At 34.1% G+C, this 24,204-nt stretch overlaps 1 protein-coding gene and 2 pseudogenes across 1 annotated transcript in view; 2 read left to right on the forward strand and 1 right to left on the reverse strand.

The window, feature by feature from the left end:
* The window catches only part of LOC125830524 (uncharacterized), a 338,210-nt gene that overhangs the window by 39,901 nt on the left and 274,105 nt on the right, over nucleotides 1-24,204 (forward strand). The window lies entirely within an intron of this gene.
* Nucleotides 1,800-9,786, forward strand: LOC125830538 (serine/threonine-protein kinase Aurora-2-like; annotated as a pseudogene).
* On the reverse strand, nucleotides 10,560-12,147 carry LOC125830539 (LRR receptor-like serine/threonine-protein kinase GSO2; annotated as a pseudogene).

Consider the following 24,204-nt stretch of genomic DNA (forward strand, 5'->3'; position numbering starts at 1 on the left):
GATAGTCGGGAACCATGTAAGAAAAAGGGTTATTATTGCATAATATAGAAAATTGTTGTTATGAAAGATACCCTTGACGGGTGTCGCAATCGATTATAAATCGTGTGATTAATAGGCATATTCGGGGGATGTGCTTGCTTGTTGTGTTAGATTAGTGGAAAAGGGTTCTGGTGCGTATACCGCTGGGTTGACTCGGGATGGACAACGACTATCCTAGCTAAGAGGGTTATCTTAAATGCTTAGTTATGGCCCTGGGACGGGATCCTTCCGCCAAGGCGAGAGATCTCCCGCCAGAGCGGGACAGGGCGAGATAGAATCTCAGCCCTGGCTCCCCCTATTTTCCCCTAGTCACACATATGGACTCCAAATCGTGCATGGGCTAATTCTTGCAACTCAACCAGTACTCAGCAATAGAACAGTGAGTTATAATGACCTAGAAATTAATTAAGGCTATGAAAATAGCAAAACAAGCATCCATGTGCTTACAAAAATGTAAGGAAAAATAAAAGAGAAATAGAAATATTGTTCCTTACAAGCCCAAGAGGGGAAAAACCAATCAAGATCCCTGGGAATGGGAAGTGTCGCTACTGGACTCCAGGTCCTCTGGGGCTGTCTTGCCCGTCCACGCCTCACTCAACCAGGGGACACCCGAAAGTCCTCCGGTTCGAGCCTGGAAAGCTCCTTCTAGAGGGCGACGCAAGAGAAAATGACCTTAATAGCCTTCTACATCCGACCCATCAAACGATCTCTCTCTAGACCCTTTTTCCTCTCATATCGCAGCTGGCGGCGGAGCATCTCAACCTCGAAGGCAGTGAAGGGTGGGACTAGAGTCGTGGCACTAGGATAAAAACCTCTCAATCTCCTCCTGACGGCCGCCAAGTCCTCCTCCACACGAGCGCCTGATAGTGGGGTTGAGACTGGGTAGGAAGAGTGTCGTCGGCCTCGTCATCCTCCCTTCCTTCGTCATCCGTATCAGTAGCTGCCTGACTGCTACCGGCCCCATTAGTCTTCCTTCTCTTACTCTCGAAGGTGGAATCCTGCCTGATCAAAAGGGGGTGGAAGAAGGGATCCGTAAAAAGTACCTCATCAGCATATCAGGGTATCTAGAGTACCCTAGAACCTAAATATGCAAGAATTATAGCAAATAAACCCTTAAATGGTGCCCGAATCCAAGTTTTGCACTAAGAAACTATTCAACTTCCCCCATCCATTACAGAACCGTTTCGATCGTGTTTTCACGAAATCCTTACGCTCAGGACGTTGTGGGGACATTGTGAACGTAAAAGGAGTGTCCATGCTACGTTTTTCTAGCAAATCAAGCAACCTATTTTTACATTTTTGGAAAGTACCCCAAGGCCATTCTACCCAATCAATTAGTGTCATGCAATTATTGTTAGTTAAGTATTGAAGTAAATAGCGTGAGGAACAAGAACCTTACCTTAAAATTGATGTTCGGAACAAGACGATTGAGAGAGTTTTGAGTTTTTAGTGTGAGTATAAAGGAAATGGGGAAACCATTCCCTTTTCCCCCATACTTACTGGTTTCGATCCCTCGCTAATTCGGGAGAGTCCCCGCCACAGCGGGAACCCTGCTTCTCTGGAAGGGTCAGGCTATATAATTCAACGCCTCTTCCCTCCATGAGGTGCCTCATTTCCCTAATTGGTTCCTTTGGTAAAGACCTCTTTCGTGCTTAAAACTTGGAAACCACTATCCTTCTTTCGTAACGGGCCAACTTGTTAGTTTAGAAGTACTCCAAAAAGGGCTCGTGCTTACCCCTCTGTTAGTAGTTCGAGGATGAATGAGAGGTAAGTTGGTATCTATTGTAACGACCCAGACCGTTGTTATTTAGGAAAGGAAAAACGTCGGGAGTACTGGACCCTACCATCCCACCAGAGCGGGGATGACGTCGCTATGGGGGTGGCGGCCCAGTGAGATGAGAAGCGCCAGAGCGGGATGGTCGGGGCAGAACTTAAATTACGCAACGTCTTATTTTATCATTTTTACCTAAGTGCCAAAAAGAGGCGAGGATCACCCTAGAAACCCTCAAAAAGCTGCTCTAGGCTTGGAATGGAAGGAGAAAGAGGTTGTCGATAGCTTGCTGATTCCTAGCCAAAATCCACCGTCTCGTTGTTCGGAAGCCAGGATTGGAGCTACAATCCCTATGCAACTGCTTGACGTCCAGGTAGGCTAGGTTTAATCAATTGAATAGTTGTAGATTCATGCTCACTGCATAATTTAATGTTAATTGATGATAGAATCCATGTTTAGGCATTCGAACACGGAAAAAAGGTTGATTGTACATATACCCTAGTTGCTAGATGTGATGTGCACCGTGGGGGAAAAGCCTTGTCCTGTGAACTAGGGTTAGATGATGGTTCGACTTCTAGTCTGGTGTGGTATATACTGGTTAATGGCCCTATTGTAGGTGATGGTTCGAATTCATGTTTGTGTAAGGTATGATGGTAGATTGCTTCATAGTATGCATGCGTGTATGTGAATAGTGAAATGTGAATCGAATCTAACGAATGATTATGTAGGAACATCTACATGAAATGAACTTACAACTTGATCATGTGACTATATGTACTATTTCTTATGGTGTGGTCGTGATTGTGGTTGTGCTGATTCGGGTGTCACGTTCCGATATATGCATTGGATCATGTGTCACGTTTTGACACATATATTGGACTGAGTGTCACATTCCGACACATATATTGGATTAGGTGTCACGTTTCGACAAACTAACAGTTTGGGTGTGGGTTCTATGAGAGGACCACTTGTGATTATTATGTTCATATCTAATTGTCATTGATGTTGGGAGATTATATGTTGCTCTAAAATGATAATTGAATTATGCATCATGTATATATGTGCTTACTGCGTTGTGACTACTTGTTATTAGCCCGTTTACTAGAATTATCTGTGAATGAGCGTGCCTATTAGTATGTAGTCTAGTAAGGGGAGATCGAGAGCCAAGTGTTAGTATTGGCTATGATTAGAGGGTTGTCTATGTTCTTAATTAATGAGAAGTGGGGTGGTGTTTGTGATTCAAAAAGTAGTTAGATCCCACCTTGGGAAGGACATCAGAGTGGCGATGCGGAAACGGTAGCAGGTCTGGATAGTATATACGATGTAGTCAAGGGCATGCTGCAAGTGGTGGGCTGGATTGGTGGTGGTTGCATTCGGGGACTCCTCTAAGAGATAGATTGGTTAAGTTATGATCAAGAACAGAGCGAGTAAGGAGTTAGAGTCAAGTGTACTAGTATCTTTAAAAGTATTCAGGAATGGTAGAGGCAGGAGGATAAAGGTGGAGGGGTGAACGACCTTGTTGCATGTTTGCTGCTAATCGATTCTTATATTATGTGGTGGGTATTAGGTTGACTGATGATGCCTACCAGTACGTGTGGTTTGTACTGATACTACTCTTGCTATGCCTTTTGGCATAGTCTGGTTGCAAGGTCAGTGATGTTTCATAGGTGAAGACAGACAATCTCCAACAACTCTTATTTTTCCTTCCATTTGATGGGAGCTGCGTCATTTGTTATTATGTTATACACCTTGTAAATCTTAGAAGATCTTGTACCTGTTTAGACCAGATCCCTGGGGTGTTTATTATTTTACAAGATAAATTGTGGATCCTTTAAAAACGAATTCATTATGTAAAAATAGCATACATTTTCGTTTATCTTCAATTTTCTAAAATCTTCCGCATGTTTCTCCTACTTAGTTATTAGAGTAGGTCCCCGCACGACCCGGTGGATTTGGTTGTGACAAAATATGAATATAATTAGTAGAAAGATAAACTACACATCAAAATCTTTTAATTTTTTTTTGTTTAATAACCAAAGTCAAAATTCTCATTTGCATTAACAAAAATAAATCTAAAGCTTAATCATAATAGAAAAATATCTTAATGTTCTTACATAAATTAATCAAGTCTAGAAAGGTAAGAAAACATAACTAATTATATTACATATGTAATAATTTAAAATTTTAGTTTTAAATTAAATGGATAGTCTTTGATTACATGTTTTTACCTACTATTCAGTATAATTATATAGTTATTTTCATGATCTCTTAGAATAGAGAAAATTCATGTCTTTAAACCCGTGATGATTAAATTGCATGTTCTATTTAGAGTATAGAAACCACGAAGAGTAGTTTGACATCAAGTCTTTCAGTTCCAAATGTTTAAAGATGCTTTCAGATAAAGTGTATATCAGTCCAGTCTCAGTTTATCAGTATTATTGGGATATATAGATTGTCAATATAAATTCAATTGGGAGTACTACTTAGCACCAAACGGACATAGGGATGAATGAATGATCACTCATTAGTTAAGACAAATACATTTAGTATAAATAGTTAGTTCCTAGAACTACATGTCATCATAGGTATTAAGGGGCATCTATTTGATCAATATTGAAACCTTGGTCCTTTTGGACATCAGTTTAGTGGATCCACACCATTAGTGTCTTCTACCCTAGGAAAGTATAGAGCGCCCTTCTAGCTGGGGTACAAGTTGGACTACATTTAGCTCAATGGAGTATGTCTTATTAGTATCTCCCACAGTGTAGTTTTCAAATATTGCATGACCTTGTATATATTCAATTGTTTCAGTTTAGTACTTATCAGTTGCATATTGATTTACTTTGTCATTGCATCAGTTCATATATTTAATTCAGCATTTTAGAGTATCTTGTTCAGTTTACTAGACTTGTGATGCATGTATCGCACTCCAGTACATTTAAAGTACCGTCTTCATACCTCTTTGCACTAAATTGTTTTTATGATACAGGTTCAGACGCTCATCATCTAGCTTGTGGTTTGTACGACTTTTGATCAGCTTGGTAACAGTATTGGTGAGTCCTCATCTTTCAAGGACAACACCTATGTTACTTTTCTTTATTTCAATCATTCAGTTTTTAGACAATTAGAGTTAGTTAGGGGGCTTGTTCCAACAACTCATCTCATTAGAGGCTTTTACATATTAGTTTTCAGCTTTATATATTGTTTTAGGACGAATTCCTTTTTGATTATTAAGTTAAAACTTGGATTTCTTATATCCTCCAAGCTCAACTTTTGCATATATATATATATTGCACGTGTGTCTCAAGCAAGTACTATACATAATATAAGTTATATAAAAAAAACATAGTGTAATCAATAACAAAAAAAAGTACAAACTAAAATTGATGAATGTACATTAATCCAATTTGAATGACTTCATTATTGAGCGATAAATGATTAATTATTGTGAGAACTGCAAAATTGACTAACTATAGTTAGTTACATAGGTAAAATGAATTACATTTTCAGATTATTAGGTGCAAATATTTTGTCTATATGTTAGATATGTAAAATGTATAAAATGAGTTGCATTTTAATGGTATTAGGTGCAAATGTTTAATACTAATACTTCCTTATAGACCAAATATTTGTGTAATATCCATCTATGTTTCAATTTATCTATTATGAGCACAATGTTTGTTGTGGAAGCTCGCTATATGTACGATCTATCTTACTTAATAATTTTAAATAAGTAATTACAAAAGTGTATAAGTATTACAAATTAAGTTTCGTGATATAATAATCCAAATAATAATGAAATGTGATACTCACACCAAATAGTAAAACAGTGAATCTAAAATATTTAAACAAAAATCTTGATTATGATATTTGAAATATTTAAAATTTCTTGCCTTGCCTCCGGGGGAGTGGAAGGGGGTGGGCCTGCCTCCAGAGGTGGGAGGTGGGGAAACTACCTCCGGAGGGGGGCGGAGGGCCTGCCTCTAGATGGGGTGGAGGGGGCGAGGGGCCTACCTCTGGGGGGTGGGCTTTCCTCCAGAGGGGGTGCAGGCCTACATCTGAAGGGGGTCCAGGGGCCCTCCAGAGGGGGGTGGGGGGGCCTCTAGAGGGGGGGGGCTTCCTTGGGATTGAGGAGATGAGTTCTGCCTCGGGGTTGATGAGGTAAGGCCTGCCTCACGATTGAGGAGATGAGGTCTACCTCAGGGTTGGGGGGGTCCTTGGGGCTGGGCTAGGTGGGGCTTGCCTCGTGTTTTGGTTGGGTGGGGTCTGTCTCAGAGCAGGGCGTGGTGGGGCCATCCTCAAGGCTGGGTCCTACTTCGGGGCTGGGAGGGGCGGGCCCTGCCTTGGGGCTGGTTGTGGTGGAGTCGGGCCATGCCTCCAAGCAAGGTGTGGTGGGGTTGGGCCATGCCTCCAAGCAAGGTGTGGCGGGGCCGGGCTAGGCAGGACGGGGCCTGCCTTGGGGAGGCGAGGATTGCGCTGGGTGGGCCTGCCGGGGGGAGCGGTGTGGTGGGGAGGTGGGGGGCGAGGCCTGCTCAGGGTTAGGCGGGTTTGCCTCGGGGTTGGGGGGGGGGGGGGGGGGGGGGGGGTCTTTGCCTAATGACTCACATTCGGGTCATTCATGTTTCATCTTTTGTCTTTAAAAGAAATCGTGGATATGTTTTTTTCTTAGGAAATGGGTCAAAAATACCCCTCAACTTTGGTTTATTAGTTGACTATGCCCTTATCGTTAAAATGAAGTTATTTTTGCCCTTGTCGTTACAAATTTCATCATTTATGCCCCTATGTTGACGGAAATCCCCAAATTGACTTAAATTAACCCATTTCCCATTTTAAACCCATGCCTGACCCGTCTAAAAACCTAACCCAATAATTTTACCCGTTTTCCTTACCCATTCTTTCAAGAGATCTCAAATCCCCCAATAAACTTTTAACCCATTTAACCAATTTCATTCGTTGTTAACCAGTCCAAGACTTGTCTTCTGATAATATCTCCTCATGCCTACAAGATCTTCCTCTGTAGTCTTTGAAAATTTTGTAGGGGTTTCATGGGGTTGGTTTACTTTTTGTTGAAACACTTAAAGATGCTCCAATTTTTAGGTACACGAAGAAGATCTGTTTTTGGGTTTGTTTTGTTTTTATCTTCTGAAGTTTAAAGCTTGGATCTTTTAGTGTTTTTCAGACTTTTTATCTTGTTTTAAGATTCAAAGGAAATGTATGGCATGCTGTTAAAGATGTTGTTTTTGGGTTCTTGAGGAATACTTGGATTCTTCTGTTTTTTTTTTTTGGTAATGGTTAAAGATAAGTAAGGAAAGTGTGTATTTTTATCGAAAGATACAAGTTGTCTAGTGCCGTTTCAGTTTGGTAAATTGGTTTTCTCTTTTAGTATTACCAGAAAAAAAGGTCACTTCAAGACATTCTCATTTTGTTCAGAGCTCCCAAGAAGAATAATGCTTAAAAAAAGTTGAATTGTTGTGAAGACAAAAGGGTAGAAGAAGCATAGTACTGGAGCTTGTTTGTTTTCTATCATAAAGGGACATTTCAGTTTGTAACATTTAAGAAAAATGGCTTCCGGATGGTAAGTCGGTGTTGGATAACCGAAAGTATGTCCGGTATACACCTGAGCAGGTTGAAGTCCTTGAGAGGTTTTTAGATGGGTAAGGAAAACAGATAAAATGTTTATTGGGTTAGGTTTTTAGACGGGTTGGGCATGGGTTTAAAATGGGAAATGGGTTAATTTAAGTCAATTTGGGGATTTCCGTCAACATAGGGGCATAAATGATGAAATTAGTAACGGCAGGGGCAAAAATAACTTCATTTTAACGGTAAGGGCATAGTCAACTAATAAACCAAAGTTGAGGGGTATTTTTGACCCTTTTCCCTTTTTTCTTTTGTCCAAAAGTTTGGTCTGTTCTTGAGGTATGGTTTTTCTTTATAAAATAGGGGGAAAAAAAATGCTTGGATTAGGTTTCAATATGAAGAAGCTTAAGAAATCGTGGTCTCAATGTCTTCCTACAAAAGATAATTTCTTTTTTCACTATTGTACAAGGTTAAGGAGGTCCATGCTTTAAGTTATTATAGTCTTGGGTAGCACAAATTTCTGCTTTGTTTGAAGTAATTTGTTTTGCTAGCATAAAGGAAAAAGAATATATATATATTGTGGTAAAGAAATTTCTGCCTCACTACAACAATGTTTTTTTCTGCCGTCATTGTCGTAAAGAAAAATAAAATTTCTAGTAACATGATCTGACCTCACTGTGTTTGGTTATTTTTGAACTTGTATGTAGATTGAGTTGAGTTGTACTTGATAGTTCACAAGTGTACCACCTTGCTAAAGGATGAATGTTGAGGTTAGTTAAAATTTGTTGATTGAGTTTAAGCTTTTATGTTAGTTGCGATCACTTGTGGTTCATGAAGTCCTGTAAGAGGACAGTATGAACAGAGTTGCAGTTAATTGAGATAATCATCTACCAGTGCATGTAAAGCAAATTGTATTCCTGGACATATCTTCTTCCCGCACTAAATGGAATCAAGCTCAGCTGGATCGTACAACTTTGTGATGTGAAATAACCATATGCTATCATGAAAATTAAAAGAACAAGTTATTGTTATTTTTAATTAACTGATCTGTTATACTGTAAGAATTTATTGTTATTTTTAATTAACTGATCTTTTAAATGGACTACAGAATTTTCAACTTCTGCAGACTTCATCAGAGGCTAATATAAAGAGGCGGACACTTAATGGTTTCGACATTGGGAAGCCTCTTGGAAGAGGAAAGTTCGGTCATGTATGTAAGTCCTTTAAACCTTTACATGTTAAGAATGGCTGATAAAACTACTTACTTTTTCAATGCCTCGGATTTATGCATTGCGAGTGAGAATCTCTCATTCAGCATATTTGTTATATTTGATATGGATTGGTGGGATCTTGTGGACATGGCTTAAAAGATTTTTCGAATTCTATTCGATAGACTTAACATTCTACAATCACATTCCAATACTAAGGTTAGTTGTTTCTTGGAAACATAGCAATCATATCGTCGCATTAAAAGTGTTGTTCAAGAGCCAGCTAAAACAGTCCCTGGTTGAACATCAGCTTCATCGTGAAGTTGAAATAACGGTTACTTTTATGACCCGGTAACTTGTCGTTGCCTCTTCTGCATTGCTTCTTCCCAATTCTTACGAACTTTCAATATACTGTCATGGGAATCACACAATACACAGAAAAGATATTGAGGTACAAACTTAGCATTGCTAAACAGTATATACAATGCATTGCAGTAAAATGGCAGCTTTAATATTTCTGCTTTTAGGTTGAACTCAAAATGGCAGACTTTGGGTGGTCAGTGCATACCTTTGATTGAAGGCGGACTATGTGCGAATGTTATACATTGCTTTTTACCTTCACATGGGCGTGTATGAGAGTTTAGCTTTTAACATTTTGTTATCTGTTTTTACATTTTTTCTGATATGTAAATTGTTGAACTTGCAGTGGAAAGTGTGGAGCATGATGCAAGTGTGGACATTTAGAGCCTTGGTGTCCTATGCTTTGAGTTTCTGTACGGGATGCCCCCATTTGGCAGCAAAGGAACACTCGGACACATATAGGAGGTGAGATTTTCTTCCAAAATGCAGACGTTACTTTAGAAGAAATAGTACATTTTTGTACACAATTCCCACTCTTAGAAAATGTGTGAATTGCTATTCTCAAATCTTCAGTCACTAGTTACTTTCAGAATCTCTTTCTCAACTTCAAAAACTCATGAACGAGTATGAAATAACAATGAATTACACATATCATTACACAAGTAGTACAATTTTCAAGCCTTCTGTCAATAGCTATAATATTACTAGCTTAACACTCGTGGGTCAGGTTTTTTCTCTAATCCATTGAGATGCTTTGAAATACAGCAGCTTGTTGTCTCGGGCCTGACTTGCTCTTTTGATTTCATGTTTGTCGAATACAGATGCTTGTAAAGGACTCTTCCCAGCGTCTTCCCCTGAAAAAGGTACTTAAGTTCTTAGACATGCAATTCTGCTAAAATATATCTTTAGGTGGCAAATATTGTTTTTATTAGACTAGGCAACAGAAATGAGTTGTAATGTCATTGTCTTCATGAGCTTCTTTAGCAATTAAGACAACTTTCATTATAGCTTGTTTTGATTTTTCCAGTTACTACTAGTATGGTACTTCCTCCGTTTAAAATTTGTTTGATGTATTTTGAGTTGACATGGAGTTTAAGAAAATAAAGAATGACTTTATGTTAGTAAGGTAGTTGAGAGTGAATCACTTTTCTTTGCAGCAACCTTGCTTCACCATAAATTATGAGAATTTATCGATTCTTGGAACCAACAAAGTAAACAAGCTCACTTATAGTTGAACTTAAAACAAGCTCGCACTTTAAATGTTGGCTTCCATGTTGCTTCAGTAGTTAATTTTGATACTCTTGCTCATGTCGTATACTTAACCAATTTTGATACTCTTGTTCAATATTGTTATGCAAATATACTTTGCTATAACTGATAATATCATACATTCAGGGTAAAACTCTAACACAGTTCATCATGTCAGGTGCTTAATAGGAAACATGTTGTAGTTCGAGTATCTAAATAAAATATACTGACAAATTTAAGGAACTTCTACTATATTGGAAACTAGGAAAACATAAAAAAAAATGCAACTTATAAACTATATTGGAAACTGGGAAAACATTAAAAAAAATGCAATGTAATTTTCAAAACATTCTCAGCTAATTATGGTCTACTCCATGACATTCTGAAGCTGTCCTCTGTCCATGACATAGCTGAAAGCCCTTTGGACAAATGAGACAGTTGTGTTCAAAACTTCCCTGAACCCCTTCTAAAGTCTTGTTGAGCTCTCGAGGAACCGATCCCTCCAGGTTATTATATTCCAAGTTGAGACTTCTCCATGAAAACCTGAGTCTTGACCAATATTCCGATGGAATCTCACCCGAAAACAGGTTATGTTTAAGGTTTATTTCTGTTAAGTTTGGGTAAGTATCCAAGTTCACAGGCAAATGACCATGTAGACGATTGGCATTTACGTCTAACGTGTGAAGCTGTGATTCTTTATCAGAGAATTCTACCACCTCAAACACTGTGAACCGGTTTACTGAAATGCTTACGTGACTTAATTCAGGTAACATGAAGATCCCTTAGTTTATTCCTCCTGAAAATCTGTTTTCACTAAGGTCTAATGTTCTTAGATGTCTAAGTTTATGCACTGTGGTAATGTGTCCTGATAGCAAGTTGTGGCTTAGTGACAATGTCTTGATCTTCGATGGAAGTTGTGGCAAATTCCCTTAAATTTGGTTATTGGAAATGTCAAATGAATGGAGTTTCCATAAACCGTTGAGTTGAGGAATTTTCCCGGTCAATTCATTGTTAGACAGGTCTAATCGCGTCAAACTTCTAAGTGATGTAGTCGATGAAGGGATTGAACCAGATAGCTTTTTATTCGCGACATCAAGAATTTCAAGTTTTGTAAGGACACCAATGTCATTAACAAGACTACTAGAGAAAAAATTCTCATAAAGTTGAAGACTTGTAAGTTTCCTCAAATAAGTAATACTCTCTGGCACTGGTCCTCTAAACTTGTTCCTGCCTAGATTCAGAGAGACAAGTTCTGTTAAGTTCCCGATAGATGATGTCAAGAACCCCTCTAGTCTATCACCTTCTAGATTATTTATTATTCTTAGTGTTGAAAATGCACAATCTTGTTATCCAGTTGAAGCACATACAAGTTAGCCTGATACCATTACAAAAAAAGAAAAAAAAATTGCCTTGGATTGATCAAAATGTCATATGTTGCCGGTATGGTGTTATCATACAACGCCATACTAGTAACGTATGATTCAAGAAATTCAGTTTGTTTCAGCCAATAACTCATCCAGAAATTCCTTGTAGTAACTTACTTTTAACATGTTTAGGAAAATTACAGCATATATGGAGCCGCTTGTGAAGGCTTTGGAAGAAGTAGGCTATAGAAATGGCAAAAATCTGTTTGGAGCACCATACGATTTTCGTTATGGTTTAGCTGCAGACGGTAATCCAAGACATGTTGATTTGAAATTTCTCGAGGACTTGAACTGATAGAAAGTGCGAGCAATTCAAATGGAGGTAAACCTGTTATTCTTGTTTCTCACAGCTTAGGAGGTTTATATGTCCAGTAACTACTCGTTCGGAATCCGAGTAGTTACAGGCAGTCTGATTGATAGCATTGGACACACCATGGGAAGGAACAGTTATGCAAATGCTCACTTTTGCTTCTGGTAACACACTAGTAAGGGAAGAACAGAGGAGTTCTGAAAGTAACATGTGGCTCTTGCCTTTTCCAAAAGTGTTTTAACACTAAAACACCACTTGTTGTTACCCCTAATGTTACATACTCAGCTCATGACATCCCGGAATTCCTTAAGGATATCGGGTTTCCTGAAGGGGTTTTGCCTTATACATCGCGTATTTTGCCCTTGGTCAACAATTTGGTAACTAGTACTGATGCCTATCACTTGTGTAATTGGCTGTGGGCTTAAGACTCCCGAAACGTTGTTGTATGGAGATAGGGATATATATAGTGTACTTGCCCGTGCTTCGGATGGTTCTCAACATGTATAACACCATCATGAACATAATGTTCATTCTGTACTAACATATGAACATATGAATGTACCTGTATCTACTATATGTGCAGAAGAGGACATAAAAATGTTGTATTGTTGGGCTGGTATTTTTTCGTGTAAGGTTCGTCTTTTGTTTATCTTCACGGTGTCTATGATAGTCAAATATTAACAGGAAGACACCCTAACTGAGCTGATTTCAATCAACTAGTCATTTGAAGTCGCTTTCCAATTAGATGTTTGGATGGTGAGCTATACTCCGTGAGGAAACAAAGGGGTAGGTCTTCCCTTGTCATTTGACCCCGTTTTCTGCGTGACAAGAAATGTTTAGTGTCATTGATGGATTGCGGATTGTCACCAAGAGATTCCTAAATATAAAAAAAGGCAGAAAAGAAGAAGCCAAGAGGATTCAATATCTGCTATATATGCATCTAGTGCGATCAACACTAATTGCATTAAGGGAACAAAGCTTTAACATATTCACATTGGCTTCAATTGGACTAAACCTAATGTTTGATGGCTTATTGAAACTAAAGCATATAATTAAAGGAGGTGACATATTTTAAGTCGTTAACTTATTTATGTGATGAACGCTAACACACACACAAAAACTTTTCAAACATTTGAGTCAAAAGAGTGTCTAATAGGTACAATTTGTTGGGTTCGGATACATCTCTATCCCCTCTCGGATACATCCATCCTCTCTTGGATACATCTCTCTCATTAAGTAATTTATCATTTGCAATATATCGGACAACCAAAGAATGTATCCAAGAGCAATGAAAAATCCGAGATTTTTGTACTCTGAAAAACTTCCGAGATAGAATCTAATTAGCCCCTAAATATATATAAAAAAAATTGTACCTTATACAAAAATTTAACCTAATGGACATTTTGTCTAATTTAGCCATATATCATATTATACTAAAAGTGGGAAGTCACAAAAGTAAAAATTGAAATACTATTTTACCCCTATCTTAATTCAAAATGTTATAAAATATCTAAGCAATTAAATGTTAAATAATAATTATATCATATTATATTATATTAAATACTAAAAATGAAAAGGTGTTTTAATTTAAAAGACATTTTAAGAATGTCTCTCTATTCTTCAACATAACTTTTGAGCTTTCTACAGAATTCTAGGCAAACTTTTGGCTTATAAATATCATGTGCATGAGGTAAAATTATTATTGGCAAATACATAAGCTAATTCTCCTTTCAAAGCTCATAAGAAAAAAGAAACTGATTTCATCAATTACAAAAAATGCTTAAGCATGGAGACCGCTGATTAAGGTAGAAGATTGTAGTGGAGTGTTCTCTTGCTTTCCAAAGGGTTTAGGCTTAGTGGTGTCTTTCATAGTAGTACTTTTATTCTTGTACTGCTTACTTTTGCTTTCTACCACCAATTATTTTTATGGTGTTTCGGTTATTGCACTTTTTTTTTTTGTTATTGTTTTCATAATAGTTGTTATATTATATTATATTCTCTTCACTGTCATTTTTCTTTTTCATATTTACTCTGATTTGGTATACTCGACTCAAGTTGAGGGTCTTCTGAATTGAGGTAAGTCTATGCACACCCTACACTCCCTAGACGGATTTCACGAGATATGTTATTATTATAAAAGAAATAGCTATAAAATCAGACAACAAATTTAAACTTTTGGGCTTAATTGATAAATGTTCATCTATTTTGCTTTGTTAGCAAGTTTTGTCGAGAAATATGTTTATTCATCCTGTTTGATCAGTTACTGATAATTTTTAAGATTTCTTTTGTCTTTAAATTTCAATTCTCTTAGTTAATTCAATATTTAGAGTTAGAGGTATTTACATGCATTTATAGTAATCTAGAGCATGAAATTCAATCGGCATATTTCTATATACCATTATGGGGCTATATGATATTGATTTTCTTCACGTATTTATTACTAGATGGTAACTGTGTTTGTCCATTTTTTTGAGTTTATTTCTATTCAGCAAATAAATAACTAAAGTAATGAATTAGAGTAAATACAAGTTCAAATTTTGAATTCGCAAATTTTAAATGGTGTCTCCGTATCATAACAACAAATATTTTCACAAGTGACATAGCTTTTAGAATACATTTTTGATTTATTATTTTATTACACAAATTTTATAATAAAAGCTGAAAATATATATGCAACGCATGTTCCATATATATATATATATGTGTGTGTGTGTATATGTGTATATGTTATGGTGTGTGTGTATATGTGTATATGTTATGGTGTGTGAAGCAATGAATATGATGTCAAGCACCGCTGGTAAATTTTGTCTCTACTTTTGTCAGAAATAAGTATTATTTTATTCTGGAGAAAATATGATGCATACTTCATTATACATAATTTGCAAATTATAGGATTTGTTAGTGCAATTACTTCCCTCTCATGGTCTGTGCCTTTTGTTTTTCCTCTTTAAACTTGTTGCTTTCGAATTCCGAATATGAATAATTTATTGAGTTTATATTTATTTCTATCTATATGAATAAAGTCTTACGAATGGTGTGTATATTGTATGTTTCTTCTACCTTTTGTGTTTGTTTTCTCTATTAGACTTCACCAATCTAATTTTTATGAATTTTTTATCATTATCGTAAGTTTGTATTGTTATTTGGCTCAGATTAGTCATTTGTGACTTTATTGGAAGTGTGTTAACTTCTACACAAAGTTCCAAAATTACCGATAATAGTTTCAACGAAATTGATTTACCAATGGTAGCTTCAAAGGAATTGATGATTTTAAACATTACAATGTTCTCCTCATTTGGTGTTCCTTGATGCACATTAAAAAAATATTACTCACTTCACACGATTTGCATAAAATTTTCTAATGAATCTATAAAAATTCACATGGAGCACACGTGCAATGCACGTGTTCAGAAACTAGTACAATATAGTACTATAGAATTTAATTTAGATCAGAATATTCCAGTGCTAAGTTGTTCTTTTAATTTTCATTGGAACTTCACACTTGAATTATTCCCAAATCACATCATAATTAGTTTAAGTGAAAGAAACAACTCACTGATTGGTTAAAGAGAAAAATCAAATGTGATTAGTAATATTTAATGCAATATTCAAAATACTGTTTGACAATTGCATACTCAGAAAGTTAATTATTAATGTCGTATACTTATGGTCCTAAAAGCAACATAAACCTTATTATAATCAAAATTCATTTTTGAAAATGAAGAGCTTAATGGTCATTATAATTCCTTTTCACATAATTGTTATAATCTATGTATGGTCCAAATTCCAAATACGCAGTGGCAGATCTAGGATTTTCACTCAGGTATTTGAAAAAAATATTATGTGAATTAGAGTGCAAAATATAAACTAGAGTGTAAAGTACAAACTCTAAAGAATTAAATTTTTAAAAATTAGGCAGCTTGCACACCAAACAAGAATCAAACTTGCAAACTGAAGATAACATTCACGGCCCAAGTTGTACAATCCAGTATCACTTGCTATCTTTCTTCTTTGATTTTAGTGGTTTAAAAATAGTATATATATATATATAAATATTAAAAAATTATCTTATACATACAATGTAATTTTTTATCGAAAAGATTGAAATAAACCCTTGATACCTCCCTACAAACACGTATAACATGTGGGAGCAAATAAACTCTTAAAATTGAATAATCTAATTGGCAAGGTCATATAGTGTAAACATCTATAATGGTTAATTCATGTCACTTGGGTCCTTATCAAGTGTAAACTATAAGGTGCTTTTTGACAAGTTGATTTTATCGTGTTATTTTTTAAATTTTAATAATGTAACATGAATCATGAGGTTTTTGGACCATGAAAACAGATATTGTTAGTTTTTGTTTTTTGCTTTTTTATTATTTAAAATCTCTTGTGAATGCAATCAAATCAACTATTCCATGCATAAAATTAATTTGGAGCTTATCTGGTTAGGACGTCAAGTATGAAGGACTGGCAAAAATAATTTAATTTAAACTATTAATAAAAAAACTTCTCCTAAAAACTTTGACTTTTTCTTTCTTTTAATAGAAGATATTTGATACCATCATCATGATCTCTCTCAAGTCTCAACTTATTCTAAAAAAGAAAAAAAAAATCCATCATTTTACGCATGGATTCTTTTAAATCTCTAAGTTGTCAATTGCACTATTAAGATTAACGTTTTTTTAAGAAAACAAAATGTGTGTACATATTGAAAACTAAGTCGTTCAGCAGCTTAGTTAGAGTTATGCGGGTATTGATAATATAGAAATTAGTACAATTATGAGAATTTATGTATTATTTTATGTATGTATTGGTTATATAGGGATTAGTTATTTATGTATTAGTTATAATTTTACATTCTATCATACATAAAATAATACGTAGATTTTCTCATAACTTATACATTATGTATTAGTTATGCGAATTTCTAAATCGTCAACCGAACGTTGTATTAATTTTATACATGAATAAATTATTTCTATCTGTCTACCTGTTGGGTTCGAAAGGGATTAGGGCGTCATACGGAAGCTTACAATTGCAAATTATATGATTGATAAATTAGATGAAAAATACTTATACTAAAAGCATAATATTATTCTATGATTTGGTTGATTGGCCTACATATTAAAAAACTAATATTGAAAAATATAAAGATGTTTAGGAGAAAATCTCCCCATAAACAAAACTCTTTATTGACTACATTGTGGACGTTCTTCTGTTGTTGGTATGTGAAGAGGGGTCTTCAATTTATAGAGTTCCAAACTTTTCCTCTAAAGAAAGAATAAACCAAATATGGAAGAAAATAATGTTTTCCTTTCCGGAAAAGTTAAAGCATTTATGGTAATACTTTGTTTTTCCTTTTTGGAAAAAATAAACTTTAAATAAGGTAATAAAATCAGGGCAAAACCCTAACACTATTAAATGTCGTATAAGTTATACGAAAAATAATACATGAATAAATTAAATCTTATCCAGCTATCAAATGACCCTAACTACATATAGGTGAGTGTAGTAGCATGGTGCTCCTCTTTCCAATAATATCTCCCTCCATTTTTATTTGATTGTCGAATTTAATTTGACATGAAATTTAAGAATGTAAATCATATTTTTATAACTTGTGGTCTTAAATTAATTGTCATTTAATCTAGTAATTTTAAAAATGTCATGTTAAAAGTTGAATGAAAGAGTTGTCAAAAAAATTAAAGATATATTTTTTTAAAACGAATTAAAAAGAGAAGTATATATAGGATAAATAAATTGAAAGTGGAGAAACAATAAAGTTCCCCTTCTAATTTTGTTGGCCAATTTATGATAACATTTACTAGTTATTATTTGATGATAACAATATAATATATAGTGCATGAATTCCATGTGATTAATTAGCTAGTTAAATATATTGTGTTCTTTATCAAGGTAATTGCAAGAAATAATTGCTTCAAAAGCAATTGATTAAATTGCAGGCAATATGTCATGATGATATTGATGACACTTTTACAATCTCCTACGGCAACAAGAGATGAAACGCAAACTAAAGGGCAAATTATGGGGAAAGAATTCCTATTTTATACAAATATTTAATTCCATGACATTAGTGCAAAAATAAAATAAATAAATAGAAAGGACCTAATAAGGTAAAAATGAAAGAAAAAAAACACATTAGGCATGTGAAGAGATTTGCAGGAGCAGGAAGTACCATGTTACTAGATCTACATTATTTTAGGATTGCAAAATAAAAATATCATAAAATATAGGGTAGCAGATTATTGTTTGTTTTGTTTCCCTCACAATGTTCCCGACTAAATTTGAATCACGTACTGCACCATTCATTCAGAAATAGCGCTTTCAACATGATTTTCTTCATACTAAAGGCTCGATAGGGTAGCAAATTGATAAAAATCACTAGTTTTTTTTTTAAAAAAAGGACAAATAACATACCACCAAAAGATATGATGCATTAAACGAGGCTGCTCCTTTCTTAATCAAAGATTTTGAATTCAAGTCGTAGATATGAAAAAAAATCTTGAATAGAAAGCACTTCCCCTCAAATATGACTTTATATGCAACGTAAATTTGAATTAATCGATCTCCAATACAAATAAGAAATCACAATAAAAGAGAAGGGACAAACATTTGTTTAAGAATGTTGTGGAACTTGGGTCCTACTACAACGTGATTCTTGCTGTGTGTTGTGTGGTTTGAATACATGTGTAATACCCCACCTTGCATTCACCTAGTTTGTGATACCTAAACCCATCCCATCACATGCAACTTAACTTAAAACTCATGTTTTCCATGATTTGCACCAACAACTACTCACATATTAACCATTAACTTTTATTGGATGTGATGAAATTATAATAAAATGTACAACAATAAAATATCCCATATAATCCGACGAAGAGGAATATAAAGTGAACGTAGATCTCAATTCATATCTTAGATATATGGATAGATTATTTCTGATGCCCCTTAATTTTTAAAATCTAGCAAAATCGTCCAACTTAACTAATTTATCTGAATTGAAACATTCAACCAAATCAACTCTACAAAAGTAATATTTTCACAGTGTAATATATTAAATCATATATGCTATCTACTACATATTATAATGACTATTTTTTTTCACTTTATTTGATTTTTTTAATCTAGAATTGAAGATGGAGTTGTATTCGTTAATAATTTTTGCAAATAATATTTGGTTGTTTGAATATATGAGCACTTTTCTTGAAATCATGATATGATTTAAATGAGGTCAATTTTATACAAATTTAAAACTAATTAGGATAAATTTGAAAAAGAAAAATATAGTGAAAGTGAAAACAAAGTTTGGGGTTTCAAAATTTTCAATATAATTTTAAGTTATTTGAAATTTTCATGATCAAACTAATATAAAAGTTAGTTTAATGTTTCCTCCAAAATTTGAAAGGACTTCTTTTATTATCCCCTTTAATTAGTTTATCTGTGTGTTTAAATATTTGACATCCTACATAATTGGTTTATAATATGATTTTAAATAGATTTAATTAAATTTTGATCAATGACAACTTTATTATTAATATCTAGAAGATGTAAATCAATGACAACTTGAATTTTAAATGATTTCCAACACTTTTGTTTGTCATATACAATGGGAAAGTTCTACTCAACCCACTGAATTTGTATTGAGTTGACTACTGATTTAAATAGTTCAAATTGTAATACATGTTAAGTCATTTTTGAGACCAAGAAAATTTTGAAAAAAGACCCAAGAAAGACTAAAAGAAATTATAATTCATGTAAAGTCATAATATATTAGATTCTTACAATAAGATTTAAAGGAATTTTTGGGTTGTAAAATACATTTCCAAGTTAGGTAAAAGAAAATTTCTCTTATACTTGTCTTGTTAATTACTCCAATAGAGATGGTACAGTACCTTTTTCATGGTGGATTCAGGATTTTTGTTAAGAAAATTTAAAATATGAAAAAAAAGGTAAATATACAAAGAATCAAAAGAGATTCAATATTTACCATACATATATATAAAAATATTAACTAGATATAAATAATGTAATTTTTTGCCAAAGGAATTCATTCCGCTCCGCCCCTTAAATAAAGCTAAATGCAACGTTATCCATACAAATACATTTTTTCTGTCCATTATATTATGCATCTACAAATGGGGCCAAATAAAACCCCCACCATATGATCCTCTTACTACTAGTATAAGATTATTTATTTTATCAGGGTTTGGTGCCTTTATGGAACACTGACTAAATTTGAATCGCGTACTGTAAGGCTCATTTAGGGAGTGACATTTCTAATAGGATTTTCTTCATATTCAGAGCTTGAATCTAAAATCTCTAATTAAGAATGGAACAGTCTCACCACCACTGTTAAGATTATTCAAAGTTCAAACCACCCATCAAGTGTGAATTAATTTGGATAATGTAAGTTAATATTACCAAATAGTGGATCTTAATAATCTTGTTAATTATTTAATTGGACACTTATATGACATCTTGAATTCAATTATGAAGCCAAATTGCCAATATAAATATGCTAAAAGATTTCTGTTTATAATATGGTTGATATGATATTTTGATTCAATTCTACAAACATGATTTGTTTAATTAGCAGGTTAATTATCTCATAATTGAGCAAAAAAAATTTTTTTAAAAAAATATCTAAATCTATCTAGTAGGGGAAAGAGAAAAGCAAAGGAAGGAGGATCCCATAATAAACACTTAAACCAAAGAGAAAGAAAGAACCTTTTTTTTTTTTTTAAAGTTGGGAAATTAAAGCCTATGTAAACAAAGGAATATACTAAAGTTCATTATAAAACACCAATAGATATAATATAAATATTAGTGGTTACTTTCTTAAGACACATTCTTTTCTTTGATTTTGTTCTTAAATCTTCAATCCATCAAAATATTTCCCTATCAGAATCTTTTTTTCTTTCCTTCACTCCTTCCTAATCATATGTCTAAATATCATTTAAAATTGCATACATAGATACACGTATGGCATGATGAAATGCTTATGGTATATATTGTATACCTTTAGCCACTACAAGAAACTCATCTTTTTGTGACAACTAAAGTCGTCATAGAATCTTCAAAGTCGCCACAATTGTTTTTAGCGACCATTAAGTTGTGGCAAGTACTTCCAAAACTAAATGTTACATGTGATGACTTATGGAAGTTGCCACTAATAATCAAATTTTGTCGCGACTAGGTCACTACAATAACATGTTTCATAAAATAAATTTTTGATGGGTGCTACTGGAAAAAAAATTAGTGGCGACTTGTATTCACAACTCATAATATATAAATATGTCATTTAATTTGGTTTCAGCTAACATTTATGTTTTTCAACTTTTGGTGTTAATAAGTAGACACTTAAATTTGTAAAAAAATTGAACAAGTATACACATATCCTACATGACATAATACATGCAGGACACCATGCACATAGGACACAAAATTTCCATGTAGGACGCCGCGTAAGATGAATGTGTCTATCTGTTCAATTTTATATAAAAATTTCATATCTCGATTATCACTTGAACTCATCTTTTGAACTTCTATTTCACCATTTTATTGAAGATCATGTGTGAAACAGAATTTTGATGAAATATGTTTAGTTTGGTCTTCTTTGACGTATCCTCCCTCCAATCGACCTATACATGCACCATTATGTTCGTACATATGACTAGAGCTATACATGCACCATGCTGGTACATACATACATATATATTATAGGATTGGGTACCACGTTTATATATATTATTATTATTGGATCGGGTGCTACGTCGATATATATATAGACATTATTATTGGATCGGACACCATGCCGATACATATTGGTTCAGGTACCACGTCGGTACACTAACAATTGTGTATGGGTTCCATGAGAGAATCAAGTTTATTTATTTGGTTATAATTATGACATATTGGCTCCTGAATGACCGAATTTATGTTTTAAATATTGGGGTTTTTCTTGTGTGGATCGAAATTACATGTTAAACATTGTAGGTGGTGATTGAGAATTTCTGAAAGTCAGACTATTTTATAACAATGGTTAGAGTTTTATATATCGATTGGCTAAATTGGGGCTACTTGTTATATGTCGTATAAATTGGAGCGTATAAGGTAGGGAGTGGCAATTTACACTCTAATGTTCAAGAAAAATATTACGTGATAAAATGGCTAGGTTATGATCTGATGTGAGGCATAAATGACTTAGAGGTTACCGTTGGCAGTGAAAGGAAATAGGGCGTATAAATTCCAAGGTAATGTTACTTGCAATGAGAGTGGTGAATGGGTGGATGGGCCCCCTAATTTTATGTTCAAGATGCATGCTTCTTATTTATTTTGCATGATGATTATGTGGTGGGTTCGGATCGATTGATGATGCCTATCAGTACGTGTTGTTTGTATTGATACTACTCTTTATATGCCACCTGGCATAGCTGTCTGATTGCAGGATTCAATGATGTTTCATAAGTGAAGACGCCAATGATTTCCGATAGCTTTTACTCCTCTATTCTTAGGGTGAGAGTTGTGTCATATTTTATTTTATGTTGTGTGTCTTCTTAGTTGCTCTTATACATATTTAAACCAGTTCCTTGAGAGGGATTTTGGTTAATTGTAAAATATGGTTCATTAATCTTGAGTTTTCATGACTGTTTCAGTTATTAAAGAGCTTTCTTATATTTTATTTACTTCAGCCTTTTTCGTCTTTAAATTTGGGTAATAAAAATTCTCCTATCTAGGTGTTAGAGTAGGTGATCGCACGACCTGATGGGTTTAGACCGTGACAATATATCTCCATTTAATATAATATCAAGACTTTTGTGAAAATATGTTATTCTTCGAGGCACAAGTCGTACTTTATATCTTGCGTATATACTTTCTCAAATTGATTCATTTGTACCCCATTGCCGTTATACCTTGATCTATGGACTATAACTTCAAAACATCATTTTTCTAAGTGAAACAAAATATACTTCAATTGTGCATTTTATTTGAATCATTTATCTATCCACACATGCAATATGACATATTTGAATTCAAGATCTTTTCCACCATGTATAACATTGATCACTACTTAATACAAGAAAATATCATTGTCGGTCATTTAACGCGATTTCACTATGCCATCACTTATAGAGATATCTTCATTTTTCATCATTTTCAGGTATCTGAATCATTGCCACGATTTTATGAAGTGTTATGTCATAATGCTCCTTTAAAGCACTTGCCGTATTATTCTGACCATCTTGATCATTTGTTCATCTCTTTCTTCAAGAAGTTTTATTTTTGTAATCTATTGATCTATCACGCTATAGGCATGCCATTGATTTTATCCTTCAAAGACTTCTTGTTGAAGTATGTGCAGCTGAATTATAACATAGGATCAACAAATATATCTGGCGATTGATTTGCAACATTTTGCAAATGAATTGTCTCATGAACTTTAAGTTTACATTTTTTTAACGAAGATCTAAAAATTTATCTCACACATAATTTTCAATTGTCAGTCATCTGTCTCCCTAATGTTAGAAAATCTAATATTCACCCTACCTCATCTGGGGATCTATCTTTGTGCGTGATGGAACAATTAAATTAGATATCACACATTCAAACTTTAGATGAATATTATTTGATTCCTAACCCTAAACCAATTGTGATAGGAAAATCTTGTTGGCTAAACAAACCAGCATTATCAACATAATTTCATTTTTGAAATTGTGCTCTTATTTTAACACCTCGAGCAAATAACCTTTCAAATGGTCTACATGGCAGGTGAATGAGACCACATTCATTTTTTATATGTTTCAAAATTTAAGAGGATGCAATTTCAACCTTAGTTAGTACAATGATCATTTTATCATGAGAACAAGTAACACGGAAATTCTTGAAGAATCTTTCATTTCTTCAATGTATAGCCACATGAATTCTCAATTACTTTTGCATCACATTTGAATCTAAATGAACAACTGATCATAATTCTAGTAAATTTTTAATTTACTTCTCCATGTGATTTCATCATCATGCTCATGTTTGTATACAACAAACAAGATAAATAAAAAGGTGGATAATCTTTTACATAAATATTTATAACTTGCTTTGATTAGAGTAATCTGAAGATATTAAATCTTTCCATAATATATAGTCTCAATATTATAATTTTTTCTTTTCAATTCTTTCGAAACTTACAAAGTTTCTTTTGAGACTTACTACAACCATATTATTCCTCCTATAGTTACACAACAT

Source organism: Solanum verrucosum, unplaced genomic scaffold, assembly GCF_900185275.1.
Source record: "Solanum verrucosum unplaced genomic scaffold, falcon-dt-bn FXZP01000075.1, whole genome shotgun sequence".
Classification (NCBI taxonomy): Eukaryota; Viridiplantae; Streptophyta; class Magnoliopsida; order Solanales; family Solanaceae; genus Solanum; species Solanum verrucosum.